Raw genomic sequence first — 25942 nt, 5'->3', positions numbered from 1 at the left:
CACAGATTTGTCCATGTTGGTCAGCTCACCTGTATCATCAGGTCTGAACCCCAAATATTCCAGAATTAACTCCTTCTTTCTCAGATCGGCTAAAATATTCGCAAGCGAGTATTTTGCATTTTCGGGTCGTTAAGTCGTCACGCCCCCCCCAGAGGGAAACAACCTCAAAGGTAATAAAAGAAAGACACCCTCAAGTCAGCATACTTTGTTTTCATAGCGATGGGCCAATGTACAGAGAAAAGGAAAAGATTTTCAACCTCTCCATGGAGCCCTACAAGTACAGTTTCGAAGAAATAATGTAGATTTCCTTGGAGGCAAGCTATGAGAAGGAGACACCAGATGGTGTATGTGGAGGAGACCCTGATGCTCAGAGCTTATTTGACAAATACAAAATCCTGGACGTCTGTCAAGCTGCTCTACGTACCAGAAAGGGATATTAAATCAAAGCCTTAAGGCAACAATCGGTAAAAGCTATACATAGTAAACATTTTCCTCTGATTATTCGGCATTAGGAAAAGTATCAACACATGACCTGTGAACAGATGCTTTCTACACGTTGGGTCGTCTGTATGTGGAAGCAATTACATCCATGTAATTGATTCTACCCCCATCGGCCCCGGTGTTGTTTTTTTATACAGCTTTTATTTAAGTGACTTGTATCTTCCCAGGTCAAAACCATTGTTTTACTACTCATCGTAAAAAGTAGGTGGTTGTATTTTAATATAATAACTGTGTATTTCTTATGAACATAATATAGTTTTTCCAATTTTAATATTTGCTTCGTTACATTTAAAAAAAAAAAAAAAAAAAAAGATGTTTCCTGGAATATTTGTATATGTTGAAGGGTTGTTTAAGGTTAGGTTAGGTTAAATGATGTGTTATTTTCCCTAACCTAATGAAGCCTTTGTTCATCCTGTCATCTTCATGTTTTATGAAAATAAATTATTTTCACAGGTATTAAAAACTTTTTGTGTGATTTTTCTATGAATAAACTGGTTCAAAGCCATGACAAAACAGAAGGAGACGCAGAAAGGCCAAAACTAACTAAAAAATAAGCATGAAATTAATCCAAAATAAAACGGGGAGGAAGAATGTGGTGTGGCAAATCAGTGGTGAAGGTGAGTTTGGATGTCTGATTAATATGTTGGAGGCACATGTGATGAACAGGCAGGCAGACCATCATTATTAAACAACCTTTAAACACATAAAGAATATTCCATTAAACATTTGAAAAAAATGTGCAATGTACACAGTATGATACCAAACAGCAGAGTGGCCACTATGTCCATTTAAATAGGCTGGATAACTGATCACAAGAGTGAAGACGTGCGATACTAATTAAAAACAACAAGTTGTTTGAAACAACCCAATTATTTCTAATTTTTTTTTTCTCCGGTAACAACATGTCAAGGCCATTTTAGACTAACCTTTGCAGAGGAAGCAATAAGTGTCTTACACTTTCTTTGCTTTACTCTATAACATACCAAAGGCATGCAGGTATACTCGAGAAAATTGCTTTTAATTCAATCTCTTTTCAGGGGGAATGAAACGTGTTTTCAAGGAGCGGTTAAGGGGTTCTGACAAATTCGGACAAATTCTTAAAACAACGATAAAAAAATAAGTGAATGGGATTGGAAATCTACTCAGATGTTCAGGGCTGGTTTTTGGTACTTGGCAGTTTCCGATGTGCTTTGTTGTAAAGATCTGCTTTTATCTGTAGCAAAAAAGTATTGAGTTTTAGTCTCCAGCTGTCTTAAATTGGACAGTTTGACAACTGTGATTAGTACCATCACGTATCTCAGGCTGAAGACAATAAACCCTCTTCTATCTTGTGTCTGAACCCCATTCTTTCCAACTTGACAGGCTGCAGAATGAGTACCTTTTGTCTTACTTTTCTGTTATTACATGGGAGTTTGAATCAATTCTATCTGGTTCTTTTGACCCTGTCTGGAAATCCTTTTTCCGTCCTGAACTTTGATTGCCCTGTGATGAGTGGTTGCGTGTGCATTCAATGATCAGTATGTTTGTGAATTGCTGAGCACTAAAAGCAGGTGCTCTGCAGGTTCATGGAGGTCTGTGGAAGGTCCGCTTACAGCTGTGGGGTGTTTCCGAAAATAAACTTTTTGATAAACAAACTGACAAGCCTGTATACGAAGAGATTTAACTGGTCTGTTTACATTTTAGAAATTGAGGTATTACAGTTAAATAGAGTTTGAAGAATCAGCCCACTAAATCCCAAAGTACAGCTTTTAAACTCACTGAGATAATTAATGGCCTGTTTTGATTCTGCACTGCTGGTCTGACTTATAACTGTCTGGCTTCCCATTGTGCTGAAAACAGATAAGCTGCTTACTGCAACGTTGAATTAGTTTCCTAATATTACTAATTATTGGTAATGAATTGATCTGTCATGTTGTCTGGCTGTGCATTAGTCACAGACGTTAGCTTTTCTGCTATTTCACAATTATATCAGACAGTCAAATTTTTTAGACTTCTTATTGGACTTTAATGCCACTGAGGAACACTTCAGGACTTTCCCCACAGTCACAAACATACAATCACACTTTTTAAGGCTTGTGCTTTATGTGATGATGGATGGAGAAAGAGGTTGGTTGACCAAACCGTCTTTATAGGTATTCCAATGTCAGGCATCTTGACAAACACGTCGAAAATGATCTTCCTTTTTTAATATTCATTTTCATTATTATCACGTTGAGCCATCCGACCCTAGCCTGACTGCATCGACTGTCGCTCATAGCTTGTGATACCCGATGTGATACCCGTCTCATAACTCGGCGCGTATTAGTGTTTGCACAGCCACTCTGAAGGGCGGACCAATCAGCAACCAGTGTCGGTGGTTAACCGGGTTTGTCCCGCCCCTCCTTCACTAGGATTGGACGGCTTGTGACAGTGACGAGCGCAGCGGTAATGTTTTATTGACTGGGAAAAAAAAATTGCTGCACGTTAAGTGTTCAGCGCAAAATAAACACTCATCACTTGGTCAAGCTGCTGGCGTTCATTTAAAATAACTTCAAAAATCTTCTGTACTCAGGAAGAAAGGCTTTGGTGAACACGGGCCGTAGGTAGTTGCAGCGGTGGCAGCATGTCGGCCGGTTTCGGCGCATGCTGATTGGTTAGAGTTAACCGGAAGTATTTACCAAGCAGGATGGAACAACTGCAAACGATTCTCGATGGAGGGCGGCCCAAACCCGTATATTCAGAGTAAAATTGGTTTCTGGTTCACACCAGGCTAGTTCCACTCAACTGTGCTCTAAAACATTTTCAACCCAACCTCACTTGCGTGACATAGTAATATAAAATAATAACAGAAATAATTTGAAACAATAATAAAATAAACACAGTTTAAAAATAGTTACAAGAATAATAAGAATAATACAAATAAATTCATAAACAACTGTGGTCCATTAAGTCCATGAGCTGTGATTGTGGAGAGAAGAACTCAGGTAGTAAGTATAAATAATAGTAACAGCCTGTTAAGTGAAATTAGTAATAACAGGATCGATACTCTAATACCATTAATAGTGAGATAAATAGTTATATAAAATGAAATAAGATAGATAATTTATTACAGAAAGGAAAAAGGAAGAGAAAGAAAACACAGGAGAGAGATTTTGTTGCATTAAACATGTTTTCCAACGTGTTTCTGGAACTGGACAAATCCTGAGCATATGTGCCACATGGTGAATACTTACATCTGTTGAAAGCCTGGTCCATATTTGGATAGATCTTAGAATTAGTCAGGCTAAGTAAATGTAAGACCTTAAACCAAGTAAGTCCATATCCAGCACAAGGCGAGGAGGTGTGCGATGGAGAAGCGCAAATCAAGATCCAGCATGCTGGTTTTACTTCACTGGTCCGGTACCAGGGGATTTACAGAGTTTATCTTTATACAGAGAGCAAAGAATAGACCCTTTTCACTTTCTGCTACATATTTACAGTGGTGCTTGAAAGTTTGCACACATAAAGTAGGTCTAGATCCAGCTTGCAGGTAACAAGACTCATCTGAATCCTTTAGCCTTCAGATTGTAGCACAACATTTGTGTCGTCACTGGCGATACAAAGAAAGAAATCTCATTTTGCACAACTGTTGCGGCACTCTTACCCAATTATTGCCTTTCATTTAGTTTGTGGAATACTTTGCACATAAATGTAAGTTCTGTGATTTTTGTCCCCCAACGAGGAGCTTTTTACTGTTTCTCTAAAGGAATCTGGTGATTGCTGTCTACAGTGCCCAATACGCATACAGTGTCATTGAATGAGCTTCAATATCAGTCACTGTTACCTAGAATGTTTTACTTTACAGTGTTATGTATGAAGTGCCATGCAACTTCCACCTCTGACAATTTTAACATATTTTAATATCTCAGCTTACATTGGGCGAAGGCAGGGTTCACCCTGGACAGTTCTTTGGATGGTGGGATGAAGCCGGAGTACCCGGAGAGAACCCACGCAGGCACAGGGAGAACATGCAAACTCCACACAGAAGCTTAGAATTATTATTATTCATAATTATTCTGAGTTCCTGCATTATATATGAAGGTATTCTGTGTCCCTGTGCTTCCATCCTCTGCTGCATCTGGAATGTAGAACTGGACCAAAGAAGTGCATACAGCTACACACATGTGCACTGAGGTAGGACACTAGATCCCGGTGCTCTGTTGCGTTTGGTGTGGTCTGCTGAACTGGACTCAGGGATGTCTGTCCATTTGAGACCGAGTGTTACAGATGATGTAGGTGTTCTGGTTCTTGGCATGTGGGGTTTGGTCACAGAAAGATGGTCTGATGGTCCTATCAGAAAGTCTGAGTTTTTTTTAGGTGCTGTTAAAAAAAAAAAGGAATCATGCTGAGATGTTCACCTGAACAGCAACAATTGCACAGGGATTTGAATTTTAAAGGAAAGAAGCTTTAAAAGAAATCACTCCACTTGTAAATTTCATTTTAAAATCAACAATAATGACATTTTTACCAAATAATGTGCATCCAAACCCTGACAAGTAAAAAGATTTTTTTTCAAATGTTTTGCCAATAGACAAAACCAATCAAAATCAAAACCCAATCTCTAATTTACAGAAGTGTTCTGACTCTTGGCTTTAGCTCCAAATTGTGTGTGTATTTAACAACCGCCTGTCAGGACAAATCGCAAATCATGAAGTCCAAGGAACTCTCTATCAACCGGCAATTTAGGCCAAAGCCCAACAACTTAGGACATTTAATTAGCTCTGATGGAATTACTTTATTAACACCACAACATCAGTGATGTTTCGACCACATTGCTTCTCATCAGTGTTGTTCAACAGAGATCAGAGGAGCTGATTTGATTGGCAATGACTGAAGTCAGCTGTGACACACCTTCTCATGATCTATTCCTCCTACTTTACCAAATGCTCTTGGTTTGTGTTCACCAAGTTACCAGTAAAGATGGCCACACCTACATGTGCTACCAGCGAACAGAACTTGGTCCTGCATTTGCACTCAGCCTCAATTGATGAAAATAGAGCTCCCTGTGTAAATTCCAGTGAACACCATTGATTTGACTTCCTGTCAGGAAAAGGCTCCTATAGTTTTAATATCTACTTATTTGAACACTGAAATACTATTTATATTTGATCCTCAATATGTAAAATATTGCTATGTTCGTATTATATGCTTCAACGTATTAGGTCCCAGAAACAAACATGCCATTGGTCAGTGAGCCTTCAGCAGCTGGAGGCATTTCTTTAGTATCGTCTTTACTTGAGGATCCACATAATCTCAAAAAGACAAGGTATGCACACATTCTCTGGATGTTTTCATGGAAAAAAAAATAAACATGGAATTAAAAAGACAGAATTCAAAACTATGATGGCTGTTGTTGGATTTGGGCAAAGGGACTTATAAACAATAGTGTGATTCCTGCAAGACCATCAAAGGTGTTTATTTTGGCCTGTTTCTTTGATGTTGATTCAGTAGATAATACAGTGCTGATGTCATCTTACTCTGATGGCAAAAGGATTACTATTGAAAGATCACACGGGCAAAGAGTGAAAAAGAGGATTTTCTTGGCTTGATCTCACGAATGGGTTTACATATCCTGCCTCCTGGAAAAAACCCCACAAAAGTAGACATTGAAACAATGGCACACAAAGCCATGTTTCCAGAACCCGAATTCACAATCGACTGTTTTCCTCACAGCCTCACAGATGTGCAGTTGAATCTCATCATCTCATCTCATAAAGCTAATATTCTGTCTTCACACAGGTAAAACAAAAGCAACAAACAAGAGGGTGGCTGAAAGGCTGCAAATGGATTCTGTGATTGTGTTACAGAAAGAGCAGACAATATTTAAGCAGAATCAGGCATGAACAAGCTTTTCATCCATAGAAAAGAGGAAAACATGAGCAGCCACAGTCACTGTGTGCAGCTAAAATGGCAGAGATGGCAGCTGCTGTTATCCAGTGATTCAGTCCTCTGCTTGCCAGTAGTGCAGAGATTGACAGGGAAATAAATTTCACATTATACGTGACCATTAAAAATGACTTTTGAACCTTCCCCTCTTCCTGCGTTTGACAAGCCAGTGGAGCAGCTGTAGGAAAAGCTTTACGCGGCAACATGTACCAAACTTCAGCAGGTGTCGCAGGGTGTGAAGTTTACCGATATCCATCCTATCAACACGATGGGACAACTCAGACACTTGTAGGAGTTGGTTCAATAATTAAGTCTGAAGGGTATGACATTTGGCCCGGGGAAAAGAGCTCCAGTAAACAATCTGCAGAGGGGGAGCAGTGTTGTTCTTTGTTTGTGTGTGTATTCAAAAATGTCTATTATCTGTATGTAAATTGGGAAATAACTGAATGTCTTTGTGGTGTTTCAGAATCATTGTCAGAACACTTTTTACAGACATTTGTATATTTTTGCTTTGATTTGTAACAGCTTTGGAAGGCACGAGTAAATTATCTCATTATGCAATTACAAACGTAATTGCCTGAGGCCAGGCATACAAACACAGTGTAATATATTTTAAAAACATTATAAATACAAAAAGAGGGATTGAATCAATTGTTTAATTAGTAAAAGAAGTTGAAATAGTATATATAATTATATATATAATTATTATATATATAATAGTATATTGTAATTGCAGATGACATTGGGCTTCTCTATCATTGTACCAGCCACTGTAGTCTGCAGTTTCATTTTTTGCTCTACTAGTATAAAATCAAATAAAGAGGGACAGCGGTCCATTTAAACTGTTTATGCATGGGTGTTTTCAAAGTCACCCTTCCTCAGCATGTAACTTTTTAATCAATTCTCTTCACATTTTAGCAAATAAAGAAGTACAGTAATCCGTGCAGTGACATAAAAGCCTGCGGCGTTAGCTTCAATAAATAGATTGAGTGAGTTTGATTTTCAACTATGTTTGGTGTTTTAAATCCCTGTGTCTATTCCTGCATTATTATTCTATTTCCACAGTGTACAGTTCCAATGACAGGAGACGGCTTCAATTCAAATCAAAGTAATCTACACAATAATCCTTCAACCATGCAAAGGTTAAACTTGCACAATCACAGACTGAAAATTGCCTGACAGGAAAATTCAAGGAGAAATATCACATGTGTTTTTCTTTTTACCGTCAAAGATATAATCCCCACCGAGAGCTGTGCTTTTACAACAATATGCTACTTTCTGCAATTTTCAGCATTTTGTTGCAGATATCCTACTGGTACAATTAAAATGTAGCGTGTTTGTAAGCACCACACTCATAGATGTTCATTTACTGATAACTATAGTTATGCTGGAGGCATTTCTTTAGTATCGTCTTTACTTGAGGATCCACAAAATCTCAAAAAGACAAGGTATGCACACATTCTCTGGATGTTTTCATGGAAATAAAATAGATATGGAATTAAAAAGACAGAGTTCAAAACTATGATGGCTGTTGTCAGCAGTGGGATTTCAAGAGAAACCCTACTGTTGCTACACACTGCTTTCCGTGAGCAATTCCGGGAAAAATGTGATGAGGAACTAGCGCGAGTGCCAAGATTCGGATCTGCCTTTTAAGAAACTCTGTGGCAAGAACTGTAAAGGATTTGGGCAAAGGGACTTATAAACAATAGTGTGATTCCTGTAAAACCATCAAAGGTGTTTATTTTGGCCTGTTTCTTTGATGTTGATTCAGTAGATAATACAGTGCTGATGTCATTTTAATCTGATGGCAAAAGGATTACTATTGAAAGATCACACGGGCAAAGAGTGAAAAAGAGGATTTTCTTGGCTTGATATCACGAATGGGTTTACATATCCTGCCTCCTGGAAAAAAACCCCACAAAAGTAGACATTGAAACAATGGCACACAAAGCCATGTTTCCAGAACCCGAATTCACAATCGACTGTTTTCCTCACAGCCTCACAGATGTGCAGTTGAATCTCATCATCTCATCTCATAAAGCCAATGTTCTGTCTTCACACAGGTAAAACAAAAGCAACAAACAAGAGGGTGGCTGAAAGGCTGCAAATGGATTCTGTGATTGTGTTACAGAAAGAGCAGACAATATTTAAGCATTGGCAGTGAGTCATGAGGAATGCAGACAAATGGTAGTTGGAAAGCTTTTTGCAGTTTATGCACAGGATACTGTGTTCTTTGCCCAGATTAAATCAAACAGATTTTGGCAGCTGGCGTGATGCACACACATGGAGCAATAACTGAGGTTCCTTACACATACAAGGTTAAATCAATGAGCTCAGATGCTGCATCTGCTGCATGCATGACGTAAATGGAGGACGGGGAAGTTATAACCTTTGTTAGTAATTATTCCAAGTTGCATCACTTGATCAACATCAGCAGTTGAGTTACACATATGTCGATGAACCAACAGAGAATTTCCGAGAGTCTGCAGTTCCCCTCTGCTTCATGGAGCAGTTTTCACTGCTGGTTAAAACGTGACTGTTCTGCTTCAAACTCACGGACTTAATAGCTTGTGAAAATTACATTTAGTAGCAAAATATTTCCCCAAAGAGCTGACAGAGAACAAAACCACAGCTAAGAGAAAGGAAACAGTGGCCTTACATTCACATGAATCAAAGGTCCAAATGTCGCTCTGTCACTGCTGCATGTGGAAATAACATATTTTGTTACCCCTGTTCCTAAACATGAGTTTTTGCATGTACTGCACAATGTTTACATACAGACATGTTTTAACACAGTCTGGAGTTATGTTGGTGACTACAAAAGTCATATCAGTGCATATTGTAAATCCAGCAGAAACTACATTTGCTGTATCTTATTGTTTGTTCAGGAAGTCCTTTCTTAATGTTGAGTCATAATTCTGGTGAGAAAACCAGCAATTACTGCACTTTTCACTGAGCACTTGGTAAGTCATCTAACTTTTATGCTTGTACAAGTGAAAACCTACATAGAATACCCTGATTGGAACCATGCTGCACTGTTAGGACAGCCTTTCTTTATTTATTTATTTAGTTGAAGTGGCTGAATCTGAAAATCAATCGATCAACATCCATGTGCAAAGTGGCAAGCCCAGTGTTATGTATGAAGTGCCAAAGCTCAGTAAATTAACTTCCACCTCAGACAATTTTAACATATTTTAATATCTCAGCTTACTTTGGGCGAAATCAGGGTTCACCCTGGACAGTTCGCCGGTCTATCACGGGGCCAACACATAGAGACAGACGGAAACAAAGACCATTCACACATTCACACCTAAGGGCAATTTGTAGAATCACCAATGAAACTGACACGCATGTCTTTGGATGATGGGAGGAAGCCGGAGTACCCAGAGAGAACCCACGCAGGCACAGGGAGAACATGCAAACTCCGCACAGAAAGTTCCCCAGGCCCGGGATGGAACCCAGAATCTCCTCGCTGTGAGGAGCGTTATTATTATGATTAACATAATTGTACAAATAAACATAAGTACACAAAACTGAATTAAACAGAAAATAAATACTTAATTATAAAGTTAGGATAGTGCAAAAAGTGAACTTGAACCAACAAATTGCAAATCAAATATTATTGCTCATGGAATGAGATTGAGACTATAACACAAGGAATAAAAATGTTTCACAGTGAGTGTTATTGCACGTAGAAAGGTATTATGTTACATTAAATGATTAATCAAATGCTATTTTAGTTGATGAAGAGAGTGAATGGCTTTGGCAAAGAAAATGTTCAAGAGTCTAGAGTTTCAAGTTTTGACTGACTTGTTGTATTTCCTGGAAGGCAGCAGATCAAAGAAGTGGTGCCCTGGGTGTGAAATTTTTTTCACAGTGAGTGTAGGCCTCATGGTCTTTACATGGTTCAGACATCCACCACAGCAATTAATGTTGCCTATAACCATTGATGCTTTCAACAATTAAATCACATGTTGAGCCATCTTGTACACTTTTGAGGCAATTGAGTGGTGACAGAATGAAATAGTTAAAATCAGAGGCCATACAGGCTTTGTAAATATCAAATTACACATTCAGTAGCAAGATAAAAAAAAAAAAAAAAAAAAAAAAAAAAAAAAAAAAAAAAAAAAAAAAAAAAAAAAAAAAAGGGTCAAAGACATGACAGGCTATATCACATTATCTCACCTGGATTAGCCCCAAAAAGAAAAACTGCAGGAAGATTTTGTCCAAAAATCCTCCATTGAATATACCATTATCTTTCTGTGCCAAAGTCCCCTTTCACGACTTGCGGACATCCTTTAAAGTGCTCAGTGGCTGAAACTTAAAAAACCCCAATTAACTTGGGATCACTGTTGGTGGTAAAGGTGTTGAGCAAGAGGATTTTTCAGAAAAATTCATCAATGCAGCCATTGAGTTTATTAGAGTCAATCTGCCAGATCACAGGTCCCTTTGAGAAGTAATTCTATCTTTTGAGATGTGTCCTTTTCCTCAATGATACCCCATGGGGTGCAACTCTTTCAAACATTTGTTCTCACTAGTAGTCCATACTCTACATTTGAATAGGCTACATCCATCTATATCCATGCTGTTGTCCAGTTACTAGGTCCTAAGTGGAACCGACAGCACCCTAAAGGTTACCGCAGTGCTTTTGTCTGGAGAGAGCTCTTGATGAATTAATTTATGTTAATCAATGCAGCCATTGAGTTTATTAGAGTCAATCTGCCAGATCACAGGTCCCTTTGAGAAGTAATTCTATCTTAATTTCACCAATTACGTAGCCATGCCTATTGAACAGTAGTATTATAACAGCATACTTAATTACCAGTTTAAAGAACAATTCAATCAGTCCATGCCGGAAGGTTGCGCTGAGCAGAAGTAATACTATAGGCTAAGGCTCAGAAAGAATAGAAGAAGAAAAGTATGGTGACGGAACACAAGAGTAGTCCTCAAAACAATTCTCCATCCCTCAGGTGCTGCATATATTGTTGCACGTTTTTTGCATTTATTATTAATGACTGCTGTCTGAAAGGCCAAATTTTCCCATGTGGACATCTCTCAAACTATAAAACAGATTATATTTTATATTATATATAATATGACTAAATTTAAGTAGTATATCAGTGTCATCTGCAGGCCACAACATTTCCCAGCTACCATTTGTGTAATTTGAATGTATGTTTAATGTAGCTTTTTATGGACCACTTCTGTTGTTCAATCGTTCGTCTATGTAGAGGTTGTCATTCACAGGGATTAATTAGCAGAGAAAAACACCGTTTGCTTTTAGGATCACACCTGAAACTGATCAGAGTTGTAAAGTAGGAAGGTTACTTGTTCCTATTTGTATGGCTTTATTAGATTTGTATTGAAACAATACAGCTACTGTTACTTGACATAGCAACACAATAGTCCTTCAGATTGATGTAACAACCCTACAGGTTTATCCAGGACCATCAGTTTTACTTATTTCAACTTTATTTCTGAACAAGCATATTTTGTTCCTCATTCTGACACAGCGGATGGCTCTAAATTAGCGGTCTCCAACCCGTAGCTCCCGAGGTCCACCCGTTTCTAAGTAGCTCGCTGAAGATTCGAACAATATGCAGTGCTTTCCCCACATAAACAAAACTGAATTAATATAAAATGGAATCGGAAAGTGAAAGTGAACTCATTTAAACTGTAGACTGTGAAAATATTTTTTTCATTTGGGCAAATTTTGCTCTAATCTGACACAAGCATTGCACATAACAGAAATGTAAGTTCTGTGATTGGATGTTTTGTGCCAATATGCACCTCAAGAGACTGCCAATGGGAAAATTTAATGGGAAGAAAAGCACCATGTCCCATTTCATTTTAGGGAAATGGTTGAAAATCATTTCCAGTCACACCAAGTGTGGAAATACTCTCAGCTGTAACATTCAAAGCTGTAAGGTCTTCAAACACAGTCATAAAACATTTTTGCTGGATGAGATTGGTAAGGACGTTCCTCATCACTCGCCAGGTACCTGTGTGATTCTTCCAAAACAGAAGAGGTACTCGGGTAAGGTCTGACATGGTGTAAAGTGGGACCGAACAATAATCGACAGGCGAGAATGAAAAGACTGGTTGGAGAATCAGGCATGAACAAGCTTTTCATCCATAGAAAAGAGGAAAACATGAGCAGCCACAGTCACTGTGTGCAGCTAAAATGGCAGAGATGGCAGCTGCTGTTATCCAGTGATTCAGTCCTCTGCTTGCCAGTAGTGCAGAGATTGACAGGGAAATAAATTTCACATTATACGTGACCATTAAAAATGACTTTTGAACCTTCCCCTCTTCCTGCGTTTGACAAGCCAGTGGAGCAGCTGTAGGAAAAGCTTTACGCGGCAACATGTACCAAACTTCAGCAGGTGTCACAGGGTGTGAAGTTTACCGATATCCATCTTATCAACACGATGGGACAACTCAGACACTTGTAGGAGTTGGTTCAATAATTAAGTATGAAGGGTATGACATTTGGCCCGGGGAAAAGAGCTCCAGTAAACAATCTGCAGAGGGGGAGCAGTGTTGTTCTTTGTTTGTGTGTGTATTCAAAAATGTCTATTATCTGTATGTAAATTGGGAAATAACTGAATGTCTTTGTGGTGTTTCAGAATCATTGTCAGAACACTTTTTACAGACATTTGTATATTTTTGCTTTGATTTGTAACAGCTTTGGAAGGCACGAGTAAATTATCTCATTATGCAATTACAAACGTAATTGCCTGAGGCCAGGCATACAAACACAGTGTAATATATTTTAAAAACATTATAAATACAAAAAGAGGGACTGAATCAATTGTTTAATTAGTAAAAGAAGTTGAAATAGGCTTAATATTGTAATTGCAGATGACATTGGGCTTCTCTATCATTGTACCAGCCACTGTAGTCTGCAGTTTCATTTTTTGCTCTACTAGTATAAAATCAAATAAAGAGGGACAGCGGTCCATTTAAACTGTTTATGCATGGGTGTTTTCAAAGTCACCCTTCCTCAGCATGTAACTTTTTAATCAATTCTCTTCACATTTTAGCAAATAAAGAAGTACAGTAATCCGTGCAGTGACATAAAAGCCTGCGGCGTTAGCTTCAATAAATAGATTGAGTGAGTTTGATTTTCAACTATGTTTGGTGTTTTAAATCCCTGCGTCTATTCCTGCATTATTATTCTATTTCCACAGTGTACAGTTCCAATGACAGGAGACGGCTTCAATTCAAATCAAAGTAATCTACACAATAATCCTTCAACCACGCAAAGGTTAAACTCGCACAATCACAGACTGAAAATTGCCTGACAGGAAAATTCAAGGAGAAATATCACATGTGTTTTTCTTTTTACCGTCAAAGATATAATCCCCACCGAGAGCTGTGCTTTTACAACAATATGCTACTTTCTGCAATTTTCAGCATTTTGTTGCAGATATCCTACTGGTACAATTAAAATGTAACGTGTTTATAAGCGCCACACTCATAGATGTTCATTTACTGATAACTATAGCGTGTTCTCAGCCACAGTGGGATTACAGTTGTGCATGCATTCAATATTTATATATTTTAGCTCCCCTATGTTCACTAGCAGGTATGTAACTGTATCTGTCTTCTTGACACTGGCTTTAATCATTTTTCATTGAAAATAGCTGTCTGCTGATACAACCAATGTATTTTTCTTATCAAAGCATCCATTATAACCGTTTACAGGACTTCTCCAGGTCATAATATTGTAACTATAGTCTTTTAAGTGCAGGAAAGTGGAATTTTGAAGATCTGATGACAAAGACTGTGAGATAAAAGAAGCTCCACAACAGCTACAACATGCACCAGTTACATCCCTTTACTCAAAAGTACACTTACACAAATTTGAGTGTTGACAAGTAATTCAAAATAATTTAAATATTATATATATATAATATAACTGCAGTTGTATAATACTTAATTTGCAATAAAATTCTATATAATTTATAATATTCTTAAGTGAATATTTTCATTCCATTACAAAGCATTATGGTTTTAAATAAACACTACAGTGACACTCTGAGGACCGGACTAATTTGCATTTTTTAAATGAATGTGACTTTCACTGAGAACATTTGTATCTTACAATTAAGTTCAAGAAGGAAACACTTAACTAAAAAACAAACAGGTTTCACTCTGTCTTTATTTTTCCTAAAATTTGATTTATTTCTTTAAGTGTTTCTGAGGTCTAAACCCTCGCTGAGGCTGTCAGTGTCAGTGTCAGGAAGTGTCAGTGTTTGGGTCGATTGCTCCCGGGTGTCCAGGACCATGTGAGATCAGATGAGGGGCAGTTGAGTATGGATTTACTACTGCAGGAAGGTACAGGCTGTAGGGTGCCGGCTTTGCCTCTGTGGGTATTTGCTTTTTCTTATGTCATCGGTTGTGTGCCTTTTTCCTGATACACCGTCTGCTCACATCATCCCATGAGTCTTTACATACAGTACTGATGCTACTAAACATGATAGTTCTTTTGGTGTTCACTTTCTGCAACGGCATCTCCACCACAGAACTGTTTTTGCTTCCTCTCGGAGTCCAACGCTTCTCCATCTTTAGATTTTCATTTGGCATTATAAATGTTTCTTTCAACTTTTCTGTCCCAGTTTCTCTGATTCCGTGTGCACACGATGCTGAGGTCTCCTGTCATTTTCAACTTACAAGAATAATGTTATTTATTAAAATAAAAACAAAGATGTGGTTTAAGAACAAGTTATGGATCTTAAGTATACTTTTCTTACAACCCTGGGAGGTGTTAGAGGCCCAATGAAGCTGGCTTTGGGGAAGGTTTCCTCGTGAATTCACTGTGACTCTTGGCCGAGTGATCCCCAAATAAAGCCCTCCTGGCAACGGGGCCAGACTGTGACAGATGGGAAGTAGAAAGTGGATACATGCTAAAAGATTTAGAATTCACAGAAAACAGCTGAAGTACAGGATGGCAACCTAAATCAAATGGAGTTTGAGGAGGTAAACATGGAGCACCACAGTAAACCAAAGAAAGCTAGCAAAAACAGTGATTCACAAGTGTCAGACATGGATTTCAAGCAAGAGTGATGATACAGTGGGAGAGGGGATTGGAGGTTCGTGGGAGAAGGCAGAAGATTGATGGAATTTTTTGGCGCTGAATGCTTTTGATGAGTGATGACAACTGAGATAGAGTTGAGGGGGAACAGAGGGAACCTGTGAGTAATTTTACAAGGAAATTGATACTGCTGAGGGAAGCTTTTATGATGCATATTTTGGTAGACCAGAAAAGGTGGGCATGGCAAACAAAGCTGGATCATTTGGAAATGTCGAGAGAAGAGTTGATTGAACCTGGTAGGGAAGGAGTGAAATGAATCTTTCCAGTAAGTGGAGAGACTGCTACGTTTGAGGATGATGGCTTGTTGTGATATGTTGATGCATTCTGCGATGGTGGGTTTCAGATATGAAATACTATAAATCCTCCTCTGCATGTGTGGTCAAAGCTCTGAATTTAGGGAGAGAGGGTCTGAAAATTCTGAGTCTGCAATTGCAATATGATGACCTCCGATGTGTTCAGCTCTAAATAGTTTAGGGATTGGCAGCCCCATGTTGATGCATGAAAGGCATGACTGCGGGGTGACCTGCTTCCACCTTTGTTGATGATGTCAGTACTGGCTGCAGGTGGCTGCTGAAGTGGAGGAATGGAACTGAGAGGGATGCCAGTAATTGAAGTGTGAGATTGCTGAAATGAGACAAAAGACAGAGAAATTGTCACCCTGGTGGCCTAAATGAATGCAGAAAATTGTTGAAATGACAGGCAGAAAAAATGAAAACTGCCATTATAGTGCCAGGAATGGAAGTAGAAGATTGTTGAAATAAAGGGCTAGGAGAAAAGATAACCGGCATCCTGATGTAGGGAATTGTTGACTTCTGTGGGTACACCGTATGTACGATAAGCCTATTTATTCTTTAGGAGCTAAAATCAGGAAGACTATCTTTATGTCTAAATCTTTCTAAATTCACTCCCTCCTGCTTCTCTTACTGCCCGACTGGGGGCATTTCAGGTGAACCAATCAAACTTCAGCACGATCTCAATCGGGCCAATTGTTCCATTACTGTCAAACTTTAAATCTGTTCTCTTCTCTTCCACATCAGCTGTCAGTTCTGGGCGACCTGCTGCAACTCTCCTCCACCCCATTTACCTCCAGTCTTCATTGCCCAGGTCGAGCTCATCAGATTTAATTCAATTCAATTCAATTTTATTTATTTAGCGCCAAATCACAACACAGGTTATTTCATGGCACTTAACACATTAAAGTCCTTACAGCAGAACTTTACAACATCATACAGAGAAAGCCAACAAACCTCCTGTTGGAGAAAAACCTCCAACAGGTCATGAAGTTGGAGAAAAAGCTCCAACAGAGGGAAGAAAAACTCCCTCTTAACAGGAAGAAACCTCCGACAGAACCAGGCTCAGAGGTGGGCGGCCATCTGCCTCGACCGGTTGGGGTGAGAGGAGAGCAGAGAGAGAAAAGGACAGCATAGAGATAGAAGAGAAGAACTGTTGGTGGAGACGAGAAGCGCAGGACAGAGACATGCAGCTCCATGACGGGACATCTGCAAAAGAAAGAAGAGAAACTACACGAGCGAGGGAACTGAATGGAGAGACAGCAGACAATAAACCAAAACTATGGGAGAGAAGAAGCATGAAGTTAATGAGATGTAATGGTGAGATATTAATGGATAGAGAGTGAGGACGTGTGTGCCGACCAAAACGTTCTGCACATGCAACAACAACAAACCCGGGTTTACGATAAAACTCAGGCAGCTCCGTCAGGCCAAGGAGGAGGCCTACAGGAGTGGGGACAGAGTCTTGTACAAAACAAGGCCAGGAACACACTGACGAAGGAGATCAAGGCAGCTAAGAAGAGCTACGCTGAAAGGCTTAAAAACAGCTTTTCAGCCAATGACCCAGCGCCAGTGTGGAAAACCCTGAAGACCTTGACCCCCCCCCATCCCCATTGTCTCTTCACCTACACTTTAGATCTGTGAAGAAGATGTGTCAGCTCTTTGAAAGACAGAAGATCAGGAAAGCACCAGGGCCAGACGGTGTGTCTCCGTCCTGTCTGAAAGCCTGCACTGACCAGCTGCCTCCATCTTCACACAGATCTTCAACACATCGCTGGAGCTGTGTGAAGTTCCCTCCTGCTTCAAACGCTCCACTATCATCCCGGTTCCCAAAAAACCCTCCATCACAGGACTAAATGACTACAGACCCGTCGCCCTGACGTCTGGAGTCATGAAGTCTTTTGAAAGACTCCGCCTTCTCAATGGGAATATAAATTTGAATTTAAATGAATGTAATAGCAGTATAATGTTGTTTTTACTTGTTATAGGCATACTAATTGTGACCCATTTTGCGAAATCGGATCTCTTTTGCTCCTCTGAGCACCCGTACCATAACACCAGGGATAATCGTGTACTTAAAATCCTAGTGGCGGCTATCTTGACCGGTTATGTTTTAACACACGACACGGTGATAAAATCGTAAAAATACAAGAGTCCATTGATATCTTTTTTCAGCGGATATCTCCATTACAACGAGATTGAGCTAGCTAAGCAGTTTTGTGTTTCTATGTGCTGTATTTATTCAGTTTGAGAAACCATCTGTAGAAAGCAATAAAGCGGACTAGATCTCGTCTCTGTTGCTAGGGGTCGTTGCTAAGGGTCGGTCTACTTCCTGGAGTGGTAAACATTGCATAAGTGACATTCGCTTCTGCTGACGCGACTGATTGTTTTCCAGTTGTTAGTCATACCTCATGTATTGCCATAAAAACAGAGATGACACGAACAAAGTTTTATGTTTTGAGAACGAATTGCCCCACAATATGAATACATTTTGATTTCATATTGTATTTAGTTGGTAACCTGTTGTGCATTCACAATATCACACTCGAGTGTGTGCTTTAACGTCATTATTGGGACTTCAACGATGCGGGCAGGACCGAGGGGCTTGTGCCGTGGTCCGCAAGCACACCCTCTCTTGCAATATTGCTTAAGCATGCAGCATGTGTGTTAATATGTTTTACTGCAATGCTTACATGAATTTATCTACTTGCTTCTGATGGTCTCTCACTAGCCCCCAGAAGTTGGGTCCTGCCTTATGAGCTGGGTCACCTTCATGCTCTCTGTAGGGGGTTCAGGCTCTGGCTTCTGCAAAGCATTTTGAGATAATATCAGCTGTTATTGGTTCTATGTAAATTATGTAAATTATGTAAATTAATGTAATTGGATTGGACTGGATTGGAAAGAATAGAAAATGACATATTGCATTTACAAATTGCATAAATGCATCACGTTGAGTTTCTTTAAAAAATATCAAGTGGAGGAGATTATCTGAAAAAAGCTTTTCTTCACTTTCAGATCATTTGGATGGTACATCCTATGGAGCATATACGACTTGTTTGAGTAATGACTTAGATTGGAAAAAGTGGAATACTGGCTTTGTTGAAAAATGATCCTACCGTGATTAAAGAAAACAGATGAAGTCACTCAGGATACACAATGTTTGGTGGTTGAGATCTCACCTTAAAAGAGATCAGTGAGTTCAAAGGGAGAGATGGTAGGACAAAGATGAGCAGGAGAAGGCCTGGCATGTGGACAGTGTACAATTTATCTCTTCATACCATCATTTGATGATGTGCTCAGGAGGAATTCAACGTCTGAAAGAGAAGCGGGATTAGAAACAGCCGATGAAGCAGGTGGCTGGATTGTAAAAAAGAGACGACCGCAGCTTGTTGCCTCAGCGGTTCAACCTTCTGATAACATTTTCTCAGCTGCTGCACCATTTGGGCTTATGTGTAATTACATTTTTTTTTTTTTTTTTTTTTTTTTCCCGTTACAGTTTGTCAAGATGCCACAAAGGTCCCACTATGAGCAGATCATCATCACTGTTCAATCAAATTTCAGAATGATACGGCAAAGTGAGTACATTTCAAGCCCCAGAAAGATGCTTATTTAAATGACTTCACTTTTACTGTTTTGGATTAGTCTCACCACTTTCATTAGACTTTCTTCCAGCTATAGAGGGCATCTGTTTGCAGCAAAAAGGTTTTACAGACCCACTGTACAGTATAGATCAGACCGGCACATCCGGGAACTTTGGCTTTCAGCATGTCCCCCCCAAATGACCCTTTGCCATAGACTTTAACGTAAAATAGCGGCACAAAACCAAACTATTAGATAACCACCAGTTAAATTAATTTATAAATGACCCCAAAACACCATGTCAAGTAAATATAAGTCCATTCTGCCTGCGATAGATTTAAAAAAAAAAGTTGACTGAGCTACATTATAACCCACAGCGTCCTGATGTCTTCCCTTGTATAGAGTGGTACTATAAGAGTAAATATCACCATAAGGTGCCTTTGAGACTTCCCCATTTCCAAAAGAAAAAGCTGAGATTTTCGATTGAACTTCATATTCATTGTATTAAGTAGATGTTATGTTGTTAGAAATGCATGTTGGTCAAGCTACAACACATTTTTTTTTAATTAACTGCAAGCAGACAATGTACACGCAAACAGCAAAATATGTCCTCCTGTCATGGACAAATTCAAAGTAGAGTAAATACATTGTAATTACATAATGATTATAAAATGTACATTTTCAGAAAGCTATTTAGTCCCTTTCTCAACAATATATTTTAGTTAATGGGAAAAGTATTTGGATAATAATGAAATTATGGCAAACTATTTGTTTCTCTATAAAATCTGCGAGAGTTGCACTTTCTTTTCTAAATAAAATCTAACAACAAAGATATCTCGTCAAACTTTCAAACAATACTATTTGGCCCTCATTTGTTTATAAAGGAATCACACAAAAGGTTTCGCTAACTTGTGAAAATAATTTGTTTGTTTTCATAAAACATGAAAATGACAGGGTGGACAATGACATGACAGGGTGGACATGTGAAATATCATTGAATGGCCTCATAAATGCAATAAATCTAAAGGAAATGATGTAAAAAAAAAAAAATGTCAGAGGTCCTTTTCCCATGTAGAGGGGAAATTCCCAGTTGAACAAACTGGTTTTGATCCACTCTCCCTGCATGTGGCCACTGAATAAAGATGCCCAAAATGAGCCATTAATGTGGCCTTCTAGTGTTAAACTCTGTACATCATTCTGCACAGTAAAAGTCAAACATTCAACTGTAGAACAAGAAGAAAAATTGTTTTAAGTGGAGAACAGTTGATTTAAAAAACAGCATGTTACAGAGAGATCACTTAAACGTGTTTCCAAACAGTCTCTCCCTTTCCTCTTCGAACTCCTTCGAATGCTTTCCCCTTGACGCCGTTGCCTGAAACACAAAATATTTGTAAGGATTTTTAATAAGATTTTTGCGAGTTAGTTATCAATGTCATTTTATGGGGACATAAACAGTTGATAATTGTCCTTCAAATAAATCTAAACTTTCTAATAAGTCTCATCAGCTAAACTTCCAATGATCTAACCTGGAGGGCCCTGGCTCAGGCTGATTTTCAGGAGTTTCAGGAGCTGCAGTGGAGCTGGGTGGTGTCTCTGACTGTAGCAAAGCACTGGCCCTGTTTCTGGCTCTGGCTTGACTTTTTGCCTCTCTCCATTTCTTTTTTTTTGCCCTCTTCTCTCTCTCGCTGAGCTCATTGACACCCTTCTTCTTTCCAGTCTCTCTGTCTTTATTCCATTTGTCCCTCTCTTTCTCAAGGTACGTTATTCTTCTGTCCGGGTCAGCATCACAACGTTACTGATATCTCCTTACTATCTCAGCTCCTTTTGAGCTCATTCCTTGAAAAAGACAACTCAAAATGTTCCCTTACACACTTTAATTGGCGGTCTCGGTAAACTAGGCTTGCTGATACCAATATCGCCAAAAAAGTCCATATTGTCCACTCCTACTATGTATAGCATGTACTGTTATAAAATGTGTGTAATATATGTTTGCTGTGAATCATTGTTTGCGTTTATATTGATTTTAGCATGGGCTGTTTTTATTTGCATTGTGGTGTTTCAGTTGCATGTTTTTATAACCTACAATTTTACCAGGCACACTATTGGACCTTTTAATGAGGCTGATTGCAGTCACTGATCCCTTGCAGCTGGAAAGGCTCTTTTGATCTAAAGGGTCGAATCGTGAGTGCTGGTAGTATCAAAGTTAGTTAGTCAAAGGTCAGTGTGACCAGTCTGACCCGAGCGGAGTAGTTTTCCATTCTTGACCTAGCCAGTGGCTACTGGTAGATTAAGATGGAACCCTGAGACAGAGCGAAAACCGCCTTTACCACCCCACTTGCACTTTGAGTTCGAGCGCATGCCTTTTGGTCTCTGTAATGCACCAGCGACATTTTAATGGCTAGTACAACAGTGCTTAGGTGGCCAGGTGTCAGAGTCTATATTGGTATATACTGTTGCTCATCTACAGATGGCTCGCCTGGGTGCGGTGGAACAGCGCTGGGTCGCTCACTGGCTTCCTTCAACTACGACATCAAGTACAGCTCAGGTAAAAACAATACCATTGCAGATGCTCTGTCCAGGTTTCCAGTTGAGTTGTGAGACAGAAACAGGCGTCACCACAGCAGCCATTGAGATTGTTGCAACAGTGGAAAAAACTTCAGGTTGAGAACAAAGTATTGTGGCGTAAGGTGACTGATAAACACACACTCATTAAGTATGCTTCCAGATTGTGTGTCCAAGCTCCAGGTGTGAAGAGGTCTGGAAAAAACACTCCATGAAGCTGCTGCCCATGCTGGTGTGGATCAGACCCTATCCTGGATACGACAGCATTTCTACTGGCCTGACATAGAGGGGGAGGTACGCCATTTCAATTTGGGTTGTGTTGTCTGCAGTCTGCAGAGGAAAAGAGTCGAGCCCAGGGCCCATCTTAACACCATAGCTGTGTCATACCCCCTAGAGGTAATGGGGTTAGACTTCTAGTCCTTAGGTCGGCCCACAGACCATATTCAAAATGTCCTTCATTGCCACTGATTTATTAACATGCTACTCTTGGGCCATCCCCACACATGACCCTTTGTGGACCCATGTAATACAGCCCTTTGACTGTCCAGCTCGGTTCCATTCTGACCGAGGGCCAAATTTTGAGTCGGCACTAATGAAACAGCTCTGTGATAACTATGGTATTACTAAAAGCCGCACAACACCGTACCATCCTGCAGGAAATGGTAGTACAGAACATTTCAATCAGACCTTGCTAAACATGCGCCGCTCTCATAGTCAGAATACTTACTTGAGTTGGTACATGCTTAGAATAACACAACACGTGCAACCGGCTACACTCCCTCTTTCCTTATGTTTGGGAGACATCTGTGACTCCCTGTACACGTAGGGCTAGGTGTAGGCCCCCAGCAACTACGGCATGATCTAGGTGGGTGGATACAAGACCATCAACAGAGACTTTCACTAACATATCATATAGCTAGACAAAAAAATGGGTAATGCAGCATCTTAACACAAACAACACTATGACAAAAGAGCTAAAGCTGTGCCACTGTTACCTGGAGAAAGAGTGTGGGTATGCAACAGAAATCGAAGAGGTCAAGGGAAATTATGTGCTTGGTGGGATCCTGAACCATTTGTAATTGTTGAACTGGTGGGAAATACAGGGTTGGTGTACAGAATACAACCAGAGAAGGGGGGTTGTGAAAGAACTGTCCATAGAAATGTATTAAAGGTGTGCATAGCTCCCCCAACAGATGTAACCCCGCCAGCCAATGAACCCACAGCAGAGACTTACCGGCCTCAAGGACCAGCATTTTATGGGTTTGTTCCAGCCCTGGTGGTGGTGCCGGCCCAGGAGCAAGGACCAGAAGTAGCACCATGGGGCTCCACCAGGACTAACCTTGGACAGCCAGCTGCCCACTATAGGTATTCGTGTTGCAGGGACTGCCAACATTAAAGACTGGGGGGATGTCACCAGGAGGAGAGTAATCCACATTTTTTTACAGTGTAGATCATTTGTTTTATGTTTGCTGTGAATCATTGTTTGCTTTTATATTGATTTTAGCATGGGTTGTTTTTATTTGCATTGTGGTGTTTTAATTGCATGTTTGTATAACCTACAATTTTACCAGGCATACTATTGAACACTACTCTGATCTTAATGAGGCTGATGGCAGTCATTGATCCCCTGCAGCTTGAAAGGCTCTTTTGATCTAAAGGTACCAATCGTGAGTGCTGGTAGTATCAAAGTGGCCAACAGCGTCACAGGGGGCAGGATATCCCCTCCCTCCCAGCTGGACACCAATTACTGGAGCCAATGCTGCTATCCCATCGATTTTAAAAGTGTCTGTGTTTTTATGGAGAGCTGGACTCCTTAAACTAGGTGGCATTGTCAGGCAACTTTTATCTTCTATTTATCTCATTGTCAAGTTTTTGTCTCTTTAAATTATTTAATTTTAAATCCCCTCCCTATGGGGCTGACATATGCAATTGAGTTGATGAAAAAGGATAAGCTGGAAGACACTACAATACTTCGTAAAACTGAGAGGAAATGCAAAACCACTTTATCACTTGAAACATTTCATACAATCATTTGATCCATTATTAATATATAGCCTAACATTTATAAGTACAATTATATGAAGTTGATAATTATAGCAGTGAGGGATTAAAATATAGAGAAGTATAAAGTGAGTGACAGTCTAACTGCAAGACAGAAAATCAAAAGTTGAAAATAAACCAAGTCACTTACTGAAAAATCTGTGCCAAGACTCGGCTGAATGATCTTACCCAATTTGAACAAAAAGGAGTCAGACAGTAGGAGTGTCAGAGGGTGACCTAACTCATCAGCACAAAGTGCTCAGTTAAGTCTCCTACTGGTGAAATTCACTTCAGTTGGAAAAGAAGTTACAGAAATGTGTCACCAAAACTCATTGATCATTGTACTTTGAAAAGATTACCAAAAAAGTTTTTGGAAGTAAAAATAAAAACACTACAATTGCACTGTTTGTTTTTGTTTTGTTTTTTGTAGATAAGTGATTGTCAGCCAGACATACTGAGAGTGGATCTGTCATAAATGCAGAATCCATGCAGAAAATTGAGGTACAAAAAAGGGAGAGTTTAGGCAGATACATTTTTTTACAAGTGTTTTCATTATATTTTAGCTGAACTAAGGTTTCCATGGTGTTTAAACAGATTGTAGAACAGCGTATATTATCAGACTGACATGGGACTATTCAGCAATTCAGAGATGAAGCTAAATGGACATTCTGAATGAAAAGATGACTGCCTCTGAAAAAGGATGAAAAGGGAAACAGAAGTCCATTTTGCAGCCTGCCCACATACAACCTTCCTGACCAAATATTCTCCAGGCATGTAGGCAAACCATCTATCTGCATTCCAGCAATCCTCTGGGGTCTGCAGAAATAGGAGATTCATGGAGATCACATGAGGACTGTGAAAGAGGACTTTCTCAAAGCAAATGCTGCTTCACAAGAGGGAAAAACAAATCAAGTGGGCTTATTTTGAAAGACACACCGGTTATAAATAAATACATTAGTTCAGGTTCCGAAGCGTAGGCTCTCAGCTGCAAATTCAAGTTTTTAAAGAGGAATGCTTATGATTTTGGCAGAGGCCTCAATTTGAGGATGACCGATAGGCTGGGATATGATGGGTAAAAGCAGGGCACCATACAAAAAAAGCTTTTCAGCCACTTACGTGTCGCTTACTCGTATCACTCTCAGCTGTGTGCAAACCAAAAGCTCTGCAGGCATCATGTCAGATTTAAGACACACCTGGGAAACACTTCTTGGAAATAATTACCCAACAACAAAATCATTTTTTTAAACTGTCACTGTTAAATGATGACTTTTTGATGAAAATTAAAATTTTCATTGTTGCTACTGGTGTATGTAAGATAGGCAATTTTATTTTTACATTTTTACAGCTTGTTTCACTTGTATTTTCTGTAATTTATTGCTCCATGATCTACTTCCTAACCTATATGTTTTTGCAACTTCTTAACTAAGGCATTCTTGGCTTGACTTTAAATTCCCCTGTGTCAACTTTGTCTTTGGCAAGACAAAAAACTATAATACGCACATTCTCTATCTTACCATTAATATCTTCAGCCAGCTGTCATCTTAGGACAATAACTGTTGGCGTACTTTCACTGGCATGTCCCACCACTTGTGTTTGGCCAGTTTGCCTTCTTTTTGGCTTTGTTCAGACTGCCAGTCCAAATCTATTTTGTCGTATCCAGATTGTATCAGGATGGATTTTTGAAAGTCTGGCCAGCAAAAGCCATGAATGATTGCTTTGCAGAGAACAGTCTGTGTGAACAGTATGTTCTAAAAATCTGATTTTAGAAACAAATCTGATTTGAGTGCAGTCTGAAAAAAGCCTTAGAATCATTTGATTTTCCCTTTGAGTTGCTTATGTAAAAATGTTATTATTTTTTGGCTGCTTTTGACAAGTTGATGTCTGATCCAAATTTACTAATTTGTGACTGCTGATTTGATTTTGGCTGATGGAGACCTAAGTGCATGATGCTGCTGGGTGCTGCATG

This window comes from Embiotoca jacksoni, unplaced genomic scaffold (assembly GCF_022577435.1).
Source record: "Embiotoca jacksoni isolate LCO1_2020_lvr unplaced genomic scaffold, fEmbJac1.0.p SCAF_8, whole genome shotgun sequence".
NCBI classification, from domain to species: Eukaryota; Metazoa; Chordata; class Actinopteri; family Embiotocidae; genus Embiotoca; species Embiotoca jacksoni.
Note: the sequence above shows the minus strand (reverse complement) of the source record.